We start from the raw sequence: 16,487 nt of genomic DNA, 5'->3' as shown, positions 1-16,487 counted from the left end.
TAAATAAATAAATAAATAAATAAATAAATAAAATTAAAAGATCAACCTGCAGCACGAGTTCAGATGCCATTTATTTCCCGCTATACAAATAGGCGGGGAAACGCGCGTGTGCCTGGTCATGAATAAAACGTTGATTGGTTAAAAAGAAAAAGTGGGTGTGGCCACGAACATGACGTTTAGTGTTTATGTCGCTGGTGCTGTGGAGAGGCTGTTCATTCACACTCACTAAAGCACACTTCAGCTTCACTGCTTAAACTCATTGGCTTCAGGCTGTCAAGTCAAAGTTAACTTTTTTTTTCAACGTAAAGGCAAACGAATAGCTTGTTTAGATGTAGGAAGACTAACACAAGACGTGCTGACAAGAAAAACTTGAACGTGTCGTTAACCAGCTGAAACAACAACAACAACAACGTTTGTTTGCTTAAAATTGATAGACGTCGCGAAGGAACGCAAACTTTTCCTGTGCGGTCTTCAAGGAGTAAAAGTTACTCTTCAGCTGAAGTGCAGAAAAGAAAGGAACGGGAGAGAAACGGAGAATAATCAGTGTATCTGTAAAAACATCCAGTATAGGAGATGGAGTTCTCTCTGATCCCAGCGCAGGTAAGAGCACCTGCTATACTGTAATTGCTATTTACATGTAAAGTAGGTTATATTTACGTTTATAACATTTTAAAGTTGCAATAGTATTTTTTTTAAATGTCTGTCTTGTATAAAGAACCTGAAAGATATGTAAAACATGATAAATATATAGAGGTCACACTCGTGGCCTCAGCAGAAAAGTGTGTTAAGTGGCTGAGAAAACCCGTTTAGGAAACTGAACCGGTCCGGAATGCTTGTTTGTGTGTGGATGTGCCTGCTGTCAATCATTTTACAGACACTCTACAGGCCACCTTAGATTCTGTGGGCGGGACTTGGCCTGAGTCCCAATTCGCCTACTTATACAATGCATTAAAACTATGTATGCATTAGCCTACTTGGATATGCTAATAAGTCTGTAATGGAAGAGAAGGTTGTTGACTAATTACACACACTGTCGCTGTAAATTCCTGTCACATTTAATCTTTTCTTCATTCATTATTCCTTATGTAATTTATACTGTCTGATTTAATTTACCATTCCCTTGATTTATTTTTCTGCATTTTATTTACATCTCTCTAAAATGCGTCCTTGAATTCGACCAAGTAAACAGTCACAAAACTCCTTCCTCATTCAAGGATTTGTGGGCGATAGTAGCTGAAAAAGTGTCCTTGGATCCAAATTTACTGCAAATACTAGGCAATCCAGGTACGTTTGGGATACTCATTTACATCACAACATACTATGATTTGGGACACGCTCATTCTAATCTCCGATACTATTTAGGACGGAAATTTGGATGCAGCATAAAGCTTGAAATTGATTTATGATATCTGTCCAGGGCCTAATGAATCCTTTTCATTTGAAGGGTCGTATTAGCTGATGGTACATTAAAACTTACTAGGCTGATTGGGAAGGTGTGTGTGTGTGAGGGGGTTGGTGATGCTGAGAAATACACTTATTAAAAGTTTGTGTCTGCATTAAATATTCTTTAAAAGAGTGACGAGCTCATTTACACCAGCAGTTACACATTCATACTAAGTGCTTTATGCCGGTTAGGGTTGTGGTAGATCTGGAGTCTATCCCAGGATCACTCGGCTTCAGGTGGGAATGCACTCTGAGGAGATGCCAGTCCATTTCCGGACACCATTAACACCTATTGACAGTTTATAGTCACCAATCCATTTACTGGCATGTTTTTGAGAGGTGGGAGGACACCGTAGAACCTGGACGAAACCCACACAGACATGGGGAGGACATGCACAGAAACTCCACACAGATAACCTCGTTACCTTGTCATTTGCATTTATAAAACAAATATCAGCACAAGTCTTTGTTCAGTATTAATATCATAAAACAGTTTTTGAACCGATGTGTTATTAGTGATGTAACAAAAGAACATCTGTAATACCAAACTCACCGAACTCTTGAGTTCGGGTTTATTTATTTATTTGTTTATTTATTTATTTTTTAAGTAAGAATTTGAAATATTTTATAACCTGCTGAACTATGTAAAAATTGTGCTTGTAAAACCTACTGTCAAGTCAGATAGCTTATAATTCTAGCCAAGTCAAAATCTCCTGCCTCATGCCAATATAACGTGCAGTAATTATGTCTAGAACAGAATAATATTAAAATTGTGTTGTACAGTTTACTGACCTTTTTTAAACAAACCATTTATTTAGGTGTTTGAGTTGCTTCTTTTGTGTGGGGGGGAACTTGACTGTGCTTATACTGGGTACATCATTTTACACTGAGGTAGATATTGGCTTTATTTCTTGGTTGTTAATGTATTTTTTCATAATAGTAGTTCTTTTGGCTGAGTAAAGCAGATTGGATTTTATAGGTATAAACAGATGGGAAAAGCTATTTAGTCAAGCTTCTGTTTTTTTTGTACATTATAGCAAAGTCACAGTAATATCAAGAAGAGTGTCAAAATCGGGCACTAGCTCACATCTGTTCCCTTCCCTCCTGGACTGTAATTATAAATGTAATTAAGAGGGTACTGACACCAGTGTGTGATGTAGCTTTGAAAGCCTTGTCCATTCAGGTTTTGAAAATTTAATATGGCTAATTTTGTCACCTCAAGCATTTTACTATACTTAATTGACATAAGATTGACATAAGTGAACCATTTAAATATCTCCTGTACTAAGTGAAGCATCTATCCTACTTAGTCCAATGCAAAGTTAAAATTTGATCCATTCAAGCTGACTGTATCCTGGCATGGCTTTTTGGCACAGCAGGGATCAGAGATGATAGTTTGTGAAGCAGGTGTTCAGTTAGCTGATGAGTGATGAAACTATGGAAAAATATGCTGTCATTGTATTGAATGTGTTCCAAATTGAGTGGGTGGTTGATCCTCAACACTAATATTAATGCTCAAGTTATAATACATTATTTCTATAGTAACCGCTCATTCACAGGGACTTCTATGGTATATGTGCAACATAATCTAAGTCAAATAATAAATGGATTAAAATCAAATGTGTTATTTATCAAGGACAAATGTATAATTGTTGATATGGTAATCTTTTCTGTAAGGAGACATTTTTACATTAATGGAAGAGTTATCTCCAGTGTCAGCCCTTTGAAAGAGTCAGTAAGTTTTCTGACACTGGAAAGTCTCAGGGTGGAGGACTTTGCATTTTCCGGTTTGTCTGTGACATGACAAGTTGTCACTTGTCAAGGAACTAACAGGAACTCACAAACTTCTCAACCTTACATGTAACTATAAATGGTTAAAAATCATGACCTGTCATTAATTAGTAAATTACAAACTGCAGTGGAAAATAGCTGTGGTATAAATTGAATAATAAAAGGTGTTGTCTAACACATCACCCGTGTGAAAAACTAATTGCCCCCTTAAACTTAAAATCTAGTTGTGCCAATTTTAGCAGCAATAACTGCAACCAAATGCTTCTGATAACTGGAGATCAGTCTTTCACTTACTTCTAAGACTGGGATTTATTCATATGCTTTGGATCAATGTCTTGCTGCATAATCCAGTTGCACTTGAGTTCCAAGTTATGGACTGAAGACCGGATATTCTCCTTTAGGATTTTCTGTTAGAGAGCAGAATTCAAGTTTCCCTCAATTATTGCAAACTGCCCAGGCCCTGAATCAGCAAAGCATCCCCAGACCATCACATTTCCACCACCATGCTTGACCGTAGGTATGATGTTCTTTTTGTGGAATGCTGTGTTTGGTTTACACCAGATGTAACAGGACCCCTGTCTTCCAAACAGTTCTACTTTCAACTCATCAATCCACAGAACATTCTCCCATAAGGTTTGAGGATCATCAAGGTGTGTTTTGGAAAAATTCAGACAAGCCTTAATGTTCTTCTGGGTTAGTAATGATTGAACAGGGTTTGCAGTGATCAGGCCTGGTTGTGTGTAGTCCAGCTGAACACCATAATGAATGCAGTTTCACAGATTTGGGGAATTAGTAAAAATGTGGGCAATTTGGTATTGGATAATACCAATTTTTTTCTTCAATAAATAACATTATCATTTAAACCAGAGGACTGATCTTTCTGCAGTCAATTACACTCAAAAACTGAAGCCTGCGGCCAACTCAATCTCCCTTTAAACTTTGAATCCACATACTCTGATCTATCTCTAACACACTCCAGTCCTTTACTATAGTTCAAATAATTATTATTATTTTTATTCCTTACTTGGAAAAATAACCTGCAAAATATGTAGAACGTGATTTTTAAAAACCCAATGGATTATGCAGTGGCCTTAGCAAAAGTTTATAAAGTTGCTGAGAAAACCGACTTCTGGTCCAGAATGCTTGTTTGTGTTTGAATGGAAGATCAAATGTTTGATGAACCCACCTAACTGTTACTAAGCTAATCCTTGAAGAAGATTGGGTCTTGAATCCTTGGTCTTATCTAGTGCACCTTTAATGTGTATATCTCTTAAAGTATATTTCCTGTACTTTTCCTGTGTCTCCATTAACTTTAGTGTCCCTTCAGCTTTACTATCTGACTTCTTTACCAGCTCCGGTACATTTATGTACAAGTTCACATTATTTTGAGTTTTACTGTCTCTGGGGATCTTTCCTTGTCCATGTGGCTTGCCTCTGGGATTCCTGGTTTCCTCCCACCTGCTATTAAAAATGCTAGTACAGTTGGTGGATTGGCTAATCTAAATTGCCCCTAGGTGTGAATGAGTATGTGAATGTGTGAGTGTACTTGGTGCTCTGTGATGGACTGGCAGGGCAGCTCCCACCCCAGGTGTATTCTCACCTCACACCTCACTCCTCACGCACAGTGTTTGGCCCGGGATCCACAGTGACCCAGACTACATGCACCAGCAACACAAAAAAAACAACCCAACTACTCATTAAAAACATTCTTCATCTGCTGTAGGCCTGTATTCTGCATGTAAATGTATTGTGTTTTCATTTGCCATCTTATTGTTGTTTGGTATCCGCGTCCCTACATATCAACATCGACCACTACCATTTACTTATTCTGACCCAAAAATCTTTATTTTAGCAAGAACTTTATTTGTTAACACATTATCTTCATTACTGAAGTTGCATTTCTTCCTTTATTTCAAGCTTTTTGGCAGTTTACATTTTCACCACTTCAAGGCAGATTTTACACAGCAGTTTGTGCTTCACTCATAGTGTGTTTAGTAGGCGATTCCACTCACCGGTTCCGTGATGCGCTACTGCCTTAGTAAATTCAAACTTAATTTTAGACAGATTGCGAGAGCATTTTGAAGCTGAGTTGCAATGTAATGAACTCTCACATTTCGGTTCAGATGGACAGAATTACGAAAACTTTGGTTTACTCACACGTGTCCACTTACATTTAACAAACATTCGGTCACTTCTGCTGAGGTCTGTCCTATTACCAAGACAGCTTAAGAGTCCATCTTTGTACTTTACTGCGTTGCTGTCAGTGCTGTGAGAGCGATGAGTGTGTCTGTGTGTGATGAATGAAGCCTCTTGCAATGGGGAAGGCAGAGTCAATGAGGTAGAAAGCAGCAGGGAAGTGAATCGGACCACGCTGCTGAGGGCGCACCTGTGCTAGCAGACTGGTGTCACCATATGTCAGGCTCAGATGGAAGCTATCAGACATTTGCATGATGAATGGGAATACATGAGGCGTAAACTAAGTTAGTTTTTCCGGTCTGGAACCTGTCTGATGGCTGACTTTCAAAGTCTTTAGCGTCAAGGTGAAGGATGTTGGAATTATTAGTGTGAATGATGATATTGCTTTAGCTGAAAGCATTCAAGCTTTACAGTGAGCAGTTTGCTATGCAAGTACTACAGGATGCTGTGCAGGTGTGGGTTTTTTTTGTGTGTGTGTGTGTGATTTTATTTTATTTTTTTGTTTTTTTATTTCTAACCCATCAGATTTGAGAATTTAAAAGGATTTAAGATGACATGTTGGTTTTTAGATCCTGGATTTTTGAACAAATATTAATGATATAAAAAAACACGAATCTAGCATTAAGGTTATTAATGCTAAGCTTCACAATAGGGCAAAATTAATCAGAACTGTACATTTGGAGATTGCTTTGATTTTATATAATAATCGCATTCTATCTCTTGACAGCATTATCCAGTCACCTTCATGGACTCCCCATTGAATGGCAATACGTCCCTGCAGACATCTGTGTCTAACCTAAACGCCAGCTTTTCCCGGCCTGACGAGCAGGAGGACGAGGGCAAACTCTCTAGCGATGCCATCTGGTTGTGGGTGGCCATCATTGCAACTGTCTGCAACATTGTAGTCGTGGCAGTGGTGTGTGCCTGTGCCTTTTAGACTCCGTAATGTGCAAGGGCACAGCCTGACCTCCTGATTATCCCCCTCATTAAGCCCAAATAGAGCTTTAGAATACGTTCTTACTTTCTTCCAAAGATTAAGTCGTTGGAAAAGAAATCCAGGATTCTGGACTAATCCAGATAAAATAATATTTATGTGTTTTAGATTAGAATGAATTAAGGTCCTGAAAACCGTGAATGCTTTCTACAAATAGGTTATTTTTAGCGAGAAAGTCTATAGCAGGTCGATCAGCAAATTAGGAATTGTTTCAGATGCGGTGTTATGCACCCTTCTCCAAATAAGCCAAAGCTCAAACACATAATTAGATATAGCTTTATAACCAGTTTGGCTGTGTGTGTATGAGGGTGTAATAAATTGGTGACAGATGTTGCTTGTTCAGAAGAGGCTATACAGTCATACAGGGTCAGCTGGCTTTATCTGAAATCGCCCACAGCCATTATGCCTGATGTAACCCTACAGAACATGCATCTGTTGATTGTATTGTATGTATCCAATTATAGTCACATTTAAAGTTGTTGAATATCCACAAACCAAGTTAGATTCTCTTATCACTTATGTTATAGCAGGTATAATCAGTCATTCCCTCACCAGCCTCTCTTCTCTCTCTCTCTCTCTCTCTCTCTCTCTCTCTCTCTCTCTCCCTCTCTCTCTCTCCCCCTCTCTCTCTCTCTCTCGATCAAAGTTAATAAGACAAAAATGCAGCTTGTCATGTTACAGAGAAACCGCAAAGCTCCCTGCTCTGACTGCTTTTCTGTAAGGGAACAATTAAAGTTACAGCTTTACCTTTACCAGATTATTACAAAACGCTGACACTGGAGACCCCTTACAAAAATTGTTAAATAAATAAATGTTAAATAATGTCCTCACTTTAAACTTCATATCACTAATTACACATTGTTTAAAAATCGTGTATGTGTATTCTACAATGATCAAGTAGGGTAAGTACTTTAATATAAACTTTGCTGTCCGATCCATGCAGTTATAGAAAATTAATCAACATTTTTGTCCAATAGGATCAACTAAATAAATAATACTGTTGGTCATGTACAATAAATACACAGTGAGGTTGGTTTCAATGAGTGCATTGCAAGCAGTGCAGTAATATTTGAGGTCTAGTGTGATTACTCCTCGGAAAAACACTCCTTAATTGCTGACATTGAACATGAAGTTGAACTATAAACTAAATACATTTTATGTGCAAAATCATTAAAACATTTCCTCGAGATTACCTCAACTAACTTATAACTCAGTTTAATCTTATATTAAGTACTATTTTTACACAATCAGGAAAGCGTTTTGTGTGTTCTGATATCCCAGATCAGTCAGGCCACAGTCACTGCGCTAATTTGATCATATCAGATCTTAGTTCCAAATCAAAGCACTTCTATTTCCTGTCAGAATTGGTGTTCAAAGCAGATATGAACAAAGCTTGTTCTGTCATTTCGTGAGCTGCTGCTCTGTGTGTCAAAGCAGGAGGATGAAAAGAAGCCAAAGCAGATTAATACTGTATAATCTAACCAGTAGTCATTTTGCATTACCTCAGCCTCTTTTCTTTTTTTTTTTTTATCATTTGTCTTCTTGTTTTAAAAGACAGACAACACAGAGTTCATTCTGACAATCTGACACAAAGAGTTTGTTTAAGAGAAATGGATCTAGGGTGGTAATTGTTAGTGTGTGTGTGTGTGTACTGTGTCTCATCACTACAGCCAACCATACTGCTAGATTTTTAGTGCTTTAAACTGGTAATTAAAGTAAAAAGACACCGTTTTGCATGTGTTTTTCTTTTGAAATGTATAGACTCATGCTACGGCTAGTGATACGGCTAATTAAATGTATGTTACATTTTACCACTCTTCCACATGTTCTTTAGTGGAATGGAAGCTTGGTTATTTTTCTTGACATGATTTGGTCTTAGCCAGTGTGCCAGAGCACACTGCTGCCATGCTGCAGTCAGGCTGTGTGCTTGAATCCAGAGTCAATGGAGGCATAGGTTTTGATCACTGACACACCCCTATATATAGCTTGAAAAGTGCCTTGAGACTCTATGCACAGGAGGAGGTTCAGACCCAGACCTATGCAGGTAAGATTTTCAGCCCAGCCTTCCCTTCTTCACTGATGTATAGCTGTGTGTGTGCGGTCATACTGCTGCATTGCCCATAGGAAAAGACACTCTGATAAAATGCATTGACAACCACCACCTCTTAAGGCCACTGTGACTTTGCTGAAGGCAGGTTAGGGTCTCATGTTTCTCTACCATGATTCTTATTGAAACAAGGTGTGATGGAGAAACAACAAGGCTTTAAGGGCCTGTGTGAGAGCAGGTTTTCATTCTAACCAAGAAACCACACCTGAGGCTATTGAAAGCCAAGATTAACTGATTAAGCAGGTAGAATCTGGTGTGGCTCCTGATCGATTGAATGAAATGAAATGAAAACCTGCACCCACATCAGTTAGACTAAAAATAAACTGAACTATGTAATGTGAAATTGCATCAGAACTTGCTTTCCAAAAATGTGCCTACCCTCAATTAGAGTTATCTGATACCATTCAGTAATCTGTGTTTACAGAAATTCTCTTCAAAGTACAGAAATTGTTTCCTCACGGAGTAGAAACTGAGATGTTCAGAAGATGTGGCTTAACAAGTTATTTAAGGAGTTTAATTAAATTATTCTCTTTGAAGAGTGGTTAATGCTGCTTTCTCCAGAAACAAGGCAGAAGAACCTTTTGTGTTGATGTAAAAAGAAGCTCACATGCCACCAGTAGATTAGGTTAGCCATCTAGATTAGATATATTAAGTACTATAAGTAATGCATCATGCATCATGTATTTTGCAAACCTCCTGCATTTGGGATTTTCTGACATTTCATCGATGTTGATTAACAACAAGGAAGAATTTTTTTTACACTGTATGGCCAAAAGTTTGTGTACACCTGACCATCACACCCATAAGTGATTGTTGAACATCCCGTTCCAGATTTAGCCCTTCATTGCTGTTACAATAACCTCCACTCTTCAGGGAAGGCTTTCCACTAGATTTTGGAACGTGGCTGTGGGGATTTGCCAATTCAGTCACAAGAGCATTAGTGAGGTCAGGTCGGAAAACCTTGTCAAACCACGTCTTCATGGACCTTGCCTTGTGCACAGAGGCATTGTCATGCTGGAACAGGTTCAAGCTTGACCTCTTAGTTCCAGTGAAGGGAAATTGTAAAGCTACAGCATACAAAGACATTCTATACAATTGTGTGCTTTTTGGCAACTTTGTGGCAACAGATTGGGGAAGACCCACATATGGACGTGATTGTCATATGTCCACAAACATATAATCTATCATAAGTACCTGTTTATCCTGTGACATCACTGTTGGTCAGCATTGAATATGTGCGTGGGCAGTAAACATGCAGTGTGCCTTCTATTGCTTTTGTCTTTTAGAGTGTGAGGAGCTTGCACATCAGGACGAGTGGATTCAGCTGAGCTGATGGTGTGACACTCAAAGAATTCTGACACTGAGGATTTTGCCTGCAGATATGGCTTTGGGTAATATATTGTCTCATGACAAGGAACTAAGAAAAATGATAGAGAGTTTGGAGTTTATGACTCGAGACAAAAGCAAGACATCCCTAATTATGTTAGTGGCTTTCAACAGTTATGACAAAACAGGACTGAGTGTGGGTTATCTTCATAAAGTAGGATTCTCACAGTGAAGGATTCAAAAATACCAACACACTTTAATCCTATACACACAGATGGGCTTTTTTTTGGATGCTGGCTGGAGATGCAAAATGAAGATATGGACATTTTATTTAGATTTTTAAAAAGAAATGTAAAGCATGCAGCAGGACCACTGAGCCAGCAATGAATAATTTGTTTTTCTATCAGCCAAAGGAAAATGTCATTCAAAAGTACTAACAAATAAGTACCCTGAATAAAAAGTGCTATAATGACAAACTATAATTGCACCAAATATTAAAAAAAAAATAATAATAATAATAAAATAAATACAATACTGTTGTTTTGTTTTATTCCTTTATGGGTTTTTTTTTTTGTTGTTGTTTTGATAGGAGTCCACAGTCCATCCATTTTACAGACCGTTTATCCTACAAAGGGTCGCATGGGATCCTATAGCCTATCCTAGGGCGCTCGGGGCACAAGAACCCCCAACCCCAGAGTTGCGAGCAAACATGCTAACCACTAAGCTGTCATACCCCTTGTAAGTGGAACAGTTGGTATTTATTTCAATTGGCATTTATTTGGGCTCCACATTTACAAATATTTTACTGTATACTTCACCTCCCGTGTGTTAGTTTAAAGAGCATCAGTTCCAGAAATCCATATGTCTTTCAAAGATGCTTTCTATTCTTCTTCTTTCTTAAGCCTTGTTTATAATACACGACTGCTTCCAGGAATGTTTTGGTATGTGGACCTGATGTTTCCAAAGATGCTTTCTGTTGTTCTTCTCTCTTAAGCCTTGTTTATAATACACAATTGCTTCCACGAATGTTTTTTTATGTGGCGTTGATGTTTCCTATATATTTAAGATAATTCAGGGGTGGAATATTGGGGAAATGTAGTAAATACTGCGTGATTACATAATAGGAATTCATTCCTTGAGAGTGAGAGTAGTGCACAGTGTGTAAAAATGTAAAATGTCATCTTGACTAGAATTATTCTTTTTCATGCCTCTATTAGAAATATTACCTTGGCACTACGCGCATGCTTTAACACCCTGTACAGTAGTACCACTGTAGCGACCATATATTTACATGAAATATTAGCAAGTACATTTAACTAAGGGATGAGATGTTACAACAAATGCAGCTGGTGAGAGACCACAATTGTACTGTTTTAATATTAACAATGATGATCCTTTTTCTAATTAAATAACAGCATGCTTTTTGATTCTTTCATTAGTTTTAGATTATGTGAAGCATCCATCTTACAAGTACCTGTGAATTGCTTGTTACTACAGAAACAGATAATGCATAATATTTCAGTGTGGATGTGTTAATGCAGATGCTTGTTTGCATTTGTGCTTATATTCATCCATTAGGCTACAGTACTATAGATTACTGGTCATTAACATGTAATAAATAAGTGACATCCTTTAAAATTCCCACGATGCTACACATATTAGAATTTTGTCCTTTACAATACTTTCACTAGTTGACATGCCATTAAAAAGTGCTGCATAAATTACAGACAGGGATACCAGAGTATGTTTTTCCCCCACACATGTCCGCGTCAACATGGTGGCAAGACCGCTGTATGCAGAGTGTGTAAATGCTCTTCTCTGTTTTGATGATTGTGTGGTGATTTTTGTCTTTTTTTTTTTTTTTTGGCTGTTTTTCAGAATCCAGAATTTTTGCAGCTAACCACACAATTACTGTATTGTTTCTTTAAGTGCAGCTTTAGTTCATTTCAAAACATTTAATTACTATTCTTTCAATTAAAAAAAATCCCTTGTACCCTTGTTCTCACTTATATTCTTTTCTTTGTTATTTTCTTGCCTATATTCAGATTTGGAGTCAAAAGAGTTTATGAAGATATCCTTGCTTTATAATACTTTATAAATACTAGAGATGCACCAATACTAAATTAGACTCGACGCCGCTTCACTGCTGCTCACTTCCGGTGTAAAATTTTAGCAGTGCAGAGCTTACAAACTGCAGTTTTTTTCGTAATTCCACACAAGAGACATCATCTTTACACACAGCACGAAATCGATGTGTTTACCCGCCCTCTTTTGACTGACAGGATATAATCGGCCCTGGTTTTTAAACTATCAGCCAATAGCCAATAGCGGGAAAAATAGCCTTTATCGGCCGATACATCGGTGCATCTCTAATAAATACTGATTGTTCTTAGCATTGTGCAAAAAGTTCCACCCAAACATATGCCATGACCCTATATTTTACAATGCAGGATCAGTTTCCACGGATCCATCCCCCAGTGTGAATGATAACAGCAAGGCTAAACTCATACCTTTCTTCTGAGTCACCTAGAGAACTCGGCTGTCTCTTTGGAGTCAGATTAATGACTGAGTGGTTAGTGTTTGCCTTTTTGTCTAAGACCTTAAAATTCTTAGTTATCTGTAGCACCAAGAAAGTAACACAAAAAACAGTCAAGGACATTAAATATCTTGACAGTAGCTTAACATTTTTAATAGTCCTCTAACTAGACCACCGGCAATATTGCAAGAACTCTATCAGTAAAGATCTTTCTCTTAGAAGTTTTTGTTTGAGCTTCTGCTAAAATACACAAACACTATTTTTGGGTCACTGTATCAAGTATTTAAAGTCTTCTGGGCCACATTCTCAAGTCATTAAATCACCCATAAGGCCACGTTTCCCAGAAATTCTTGAGTTACTAGGTTTACTGTATTTCCTCCCACAAATTACCCAGAACAATCTCTTCATTCCACAAGGCTATAATAAGTACAGCACAATGACATAATGAGTTTTTGACTAATGGTTCAAGCTAAAGCAGAACAGTAGAAGTTATTTATACTGTTGTGCAGTGGTGGCTCTGCAGCTTCAGCTAGTGATCAGCTCAACAGTGTCGTTATGGATGAAAGCATCTGCTAGATGAATAAGTGTCAAATAAAAGAACTGTAATTATATTCAATTCCATTTTTATAGCACCTTTTAACAACAGACACTCACAACGCAGCTTTATAGAAAGTTCAGATTTAAAATCATTAATGATATGACAGTGACCAGAGAAGACCCTGAGAAGTCATAAGGAAGAAATCTTGAGAGGAACCAGACTCAAAAGGGTCTTCTGGGTGATGCTGGACAGTGGACAGTGTTGTTCCATTATTACAATGCTGGACAGTGTTGTTACAAATCATTCCACTCTACAGGTAAAGAAGAGTAAAGACAGACAGTACTAAGTGTGTTGTTAGAATATGAGAAGTTATTATAGTAATATAGTAATTATAGCTACATGGGTTTTAATTTCGCTTGGCAAATTATTTTGCTCCAAAATTTTAAATGCCCTTTTATTGCACACCACGGCATATCTAAAGACACGTCACTGGTGCATGAAAATGTGATTATTAGTCTTCTTAATGTCTGTAACAAACCACCAGATTTCTGATTAAGCTATATAGTACTCTTATAGCCATATAACCACAACCTAATTAAAAAAACCTCATAATGTAATTATATACAGTAAATAATATATATAGTAATTTATTCTTCAATGATTTTTTATCAATGCTGTATAGCTTTCTAAGTGGATTTGGCATCATGAAAACTGGCAACATTTAGAAAAAAAGGTTCCATAAAAGGTTCCATTTAGCAGCCTAAAGAGTACTTCAGCACTCTTAAAAGTTAAAAGGGTTTTTTATGTAAAATCTTACAACAGAAGGTTTCCCTTTCAGAAAACCATTCAACTCCTGTAAGGCACTAAAACCCAACCAAAGAGCTGTAATTCCTACACGGTTAATGCAATATTTTTGTTAAACCCCTTGTATTAATGCTGAAAGTCTACACTTCAATCACATCTTGATTGCTTCATTTCAAATCCATTGTGGTGGTGTACAGAGGCAAAAATACGAAAAGTGTGTCACTGTCCGAATACTTATGGACCTGACTGGACGTATATAGGATGCTGTAACAATATCATTTCCCTTCACTTGCCCCTGTGCACAAAGCAAGGTCCATGAAGACATGGTCTGCCAAGGTTGGTATGGAAGAACTCGAGTGGCCTGCACACAGCCCTGACTTCAATCCCACTGGACAAGTTTGGGATGAACTTGGAACACTGACTGTGCCCCAGGCCTCTTCACCTGACATCAGTGGCTGACCTCACTAACGCTCTTGTGGCTGAATGGACAAATCTCTACAGCCACGCTCCAAAATCTAGTGGAAACCTTTCCAGAAAAGCAGAGGTTATTTAAGCAATATAGCACGAGCATTAGCACAGATATACTGGTATATGTAATCACAGCCGTGTCAATTGATTGCGAGTGCGATATTTTGTAACGGACGAGGATGTATGTTTAATTATAGCGGCGTGTTTATGTATTTTTGTGTACTCCGTGTTGTATTTGGATGTGTGTTTTGTTCTCTGCACTCTTTCTCTCTCCCTCCACCGTAATGCAGTTACTCTGATTGACCAGCTGTATTCAATTAGTGGATGTTTGAGGTGATTGGATGGCATACGGGAGGAGCAGATATATAAGCAGCATTGGATTTGTGGATAGAGGGGAGAGACTTCCTTGGACGAGGATGAAGCCTTTCCTCTGTTTTCCAGAATTGTGTGTCGAGTTATAATGTTGAGTTGTTTTTGAGTAAGTGAGCTCAGGAGGTTGTGATGAAGTGTTTCATAACAGAAAGAGAACTAAATTTGTTGATTTTGTTTTGATTTTCCTTTATGATCCACTTCTGCTGTAAGTAGTTTGTTTGCTCAGTATCTTTATTTTGTTTTTGTTTGGGGAATGTAGGGGGAGGGTGCCATTTTTGTTTGTAATCCTGATTTTTCTGAGTTTATGGTTGGACAGGAAGAGAGGGAAGGGTTTTGTAATTTCTTTTCTTTATTTTCCTGATCTTTTTCTAGGTAATTTTAAAGAGGTTTCTTGGGTAGCTATTTGTTTTGTTTGTTATTTTGGTTATGCCCTCCCCTAAAGCTATTGTATCCTATTATTATTATTATTATTATTATTATTATTATTATTATTAATAGTAGTAGTAGTAGTAGTAGTAGTAGTTCTGTTATGGTCATTATTACTTCTGTGATTTGTTACCATTCTTTATAACTTTAAGTTAAAAGTTATTTTCATTGAATTAGTGCTTGTGGTGTTTCTGGGACAGGAGGATATCCTGGCTCTCTCTCCAAGGTGGTTTTTGTTTTTGGCTTTTTGTTTTTTTTGTTACTGGCTCTCCAACCCTAGACTGGTAGTCATGTAACAAAAGTTACATATGTAGTAATACAAAACAAGTTAAGTTAATATCGAGTAAGTGACATTTCGGCCACAATATGGCCAAATGCCCTGTTTATTTTTGCTCTGCTAATGTAAATAGATCCTGAAGAAGCCACACTCACTTTACAGCACGTTTGATTTTTACATTGCCATTTAAGGTGCTTCCAGTGAAATTGGCATTCCTTATTCATTTTCATCTACATCTGAGAGTTTTCATATCTTAAGTCAAAATTTCTATTCCTGAAAGGTATTGTTTGCCATGTTGGCTGATGATGTCTCTAACACTACTGTAGTAAAGGTTTTGAACTAAGCAGTGGAATTGTACATGGCGAATACAGATGAGTGGAATGATTCATACAGTGCAATGTCTCAGTGCAGTTATAGGAAATACAGTATAATACTCTTGGAACACTGCACGACCAATCAAATTAGCGGAACTGGGGCAGTGGTGGCTTGGCAGTTAAGGCTCTGGGTTACTGATCGGAAGGTTGGGGGTTCAAGCCCCCTCACTGCCAAACTGCCACCGTTGGGCCCTTGAGCAAGAACCCTGTCTGCTCCAGGGGCACCGTATCATGGCTGACCCTGTGCTGTGACCCCAACCTCCTAACATGCTGGGATATGTGGAAAAAAAAGGAATTTCACTGTGCTGTAATGTATATGTGACCAATAAAGACTCATTATCATTAACTAACTGTTGTATAATATAACACCAAAGGGGCACTAAATCTGGAATGGATGTTCAAAAAGCACACATGGGTGTAATGGTCAGGTGTCCACAAACTTTTGGCCATAATAATGCATCTGTATCCAGATACTGATTGTATAACATTTTAACTGTTTTATTCTGACCCGTTAAGTGGTAGTGTAGGTGTATTCAGTGACTGCATAGCAAATGCAGACAAACATTGTTCTGACATTACCCACAGGTTGTGATTATGTTCACCCACGCCATCAAAGCTTGAATAGGAATCTCCCACATGAAGCAAATTCCTGGTTTTCAAAATGTTTTAACTGCCAATAACTATTATTGTCCCAGGCAGATTCAATGAGGACAGCAATGAAACCATGAAACCCAACAGCTGTAAGCTAACTAAATATAGCAACAACAAACAACCAAGGCTACTAAGGAGGACATCATAAAGCTTGTTTTGACATTAGCCACTGTTTGTTCTTTTA

General features: G+C 37.8%; 1 long non-coding RNA gene across 1 annotated transcript; it reads left to right on the top strand.

Annotated features, from left to right (window-relative positions):
• The first annotated feature begins 63 nt into the window (after window positions 1-63).
• On the top strand, window positions 64-6,186 carry LOC108264836 (uncharacterized). The gene is made up of 3 exons (XR_008393842.1): window positions 64-600; window positions 1,215-1,284; window positions 6,158-6,186. It is a non-coding gene; the product is annotated as an uncharacterized LOC108264836 (long non-coding RNA).
• The last annotated feature ends 10,301 nt before the right edge of the window (window positions 6,187-16,487 follow it).

The sequence above is a fragment of the Ictalurus punctatus genome, chromosome 4, assembly GCF_001660625.3.
Source record: "Ictalurus punctatus breed USDA103 chromosome 4, Coco_2.0, whole genome shotgun sequence".
Taxonomy (NCBI): Eukaryota; Metazoa; Chordata; class Actinopteri; order Siluriformes; family Ictaluridae; genus Ictalurus; species Ictalurus punctatus.
Note: the sequence above shows the minus strand (reverse complement) of the source record. Positions and strands in the feature narration are given on the sequence as shown.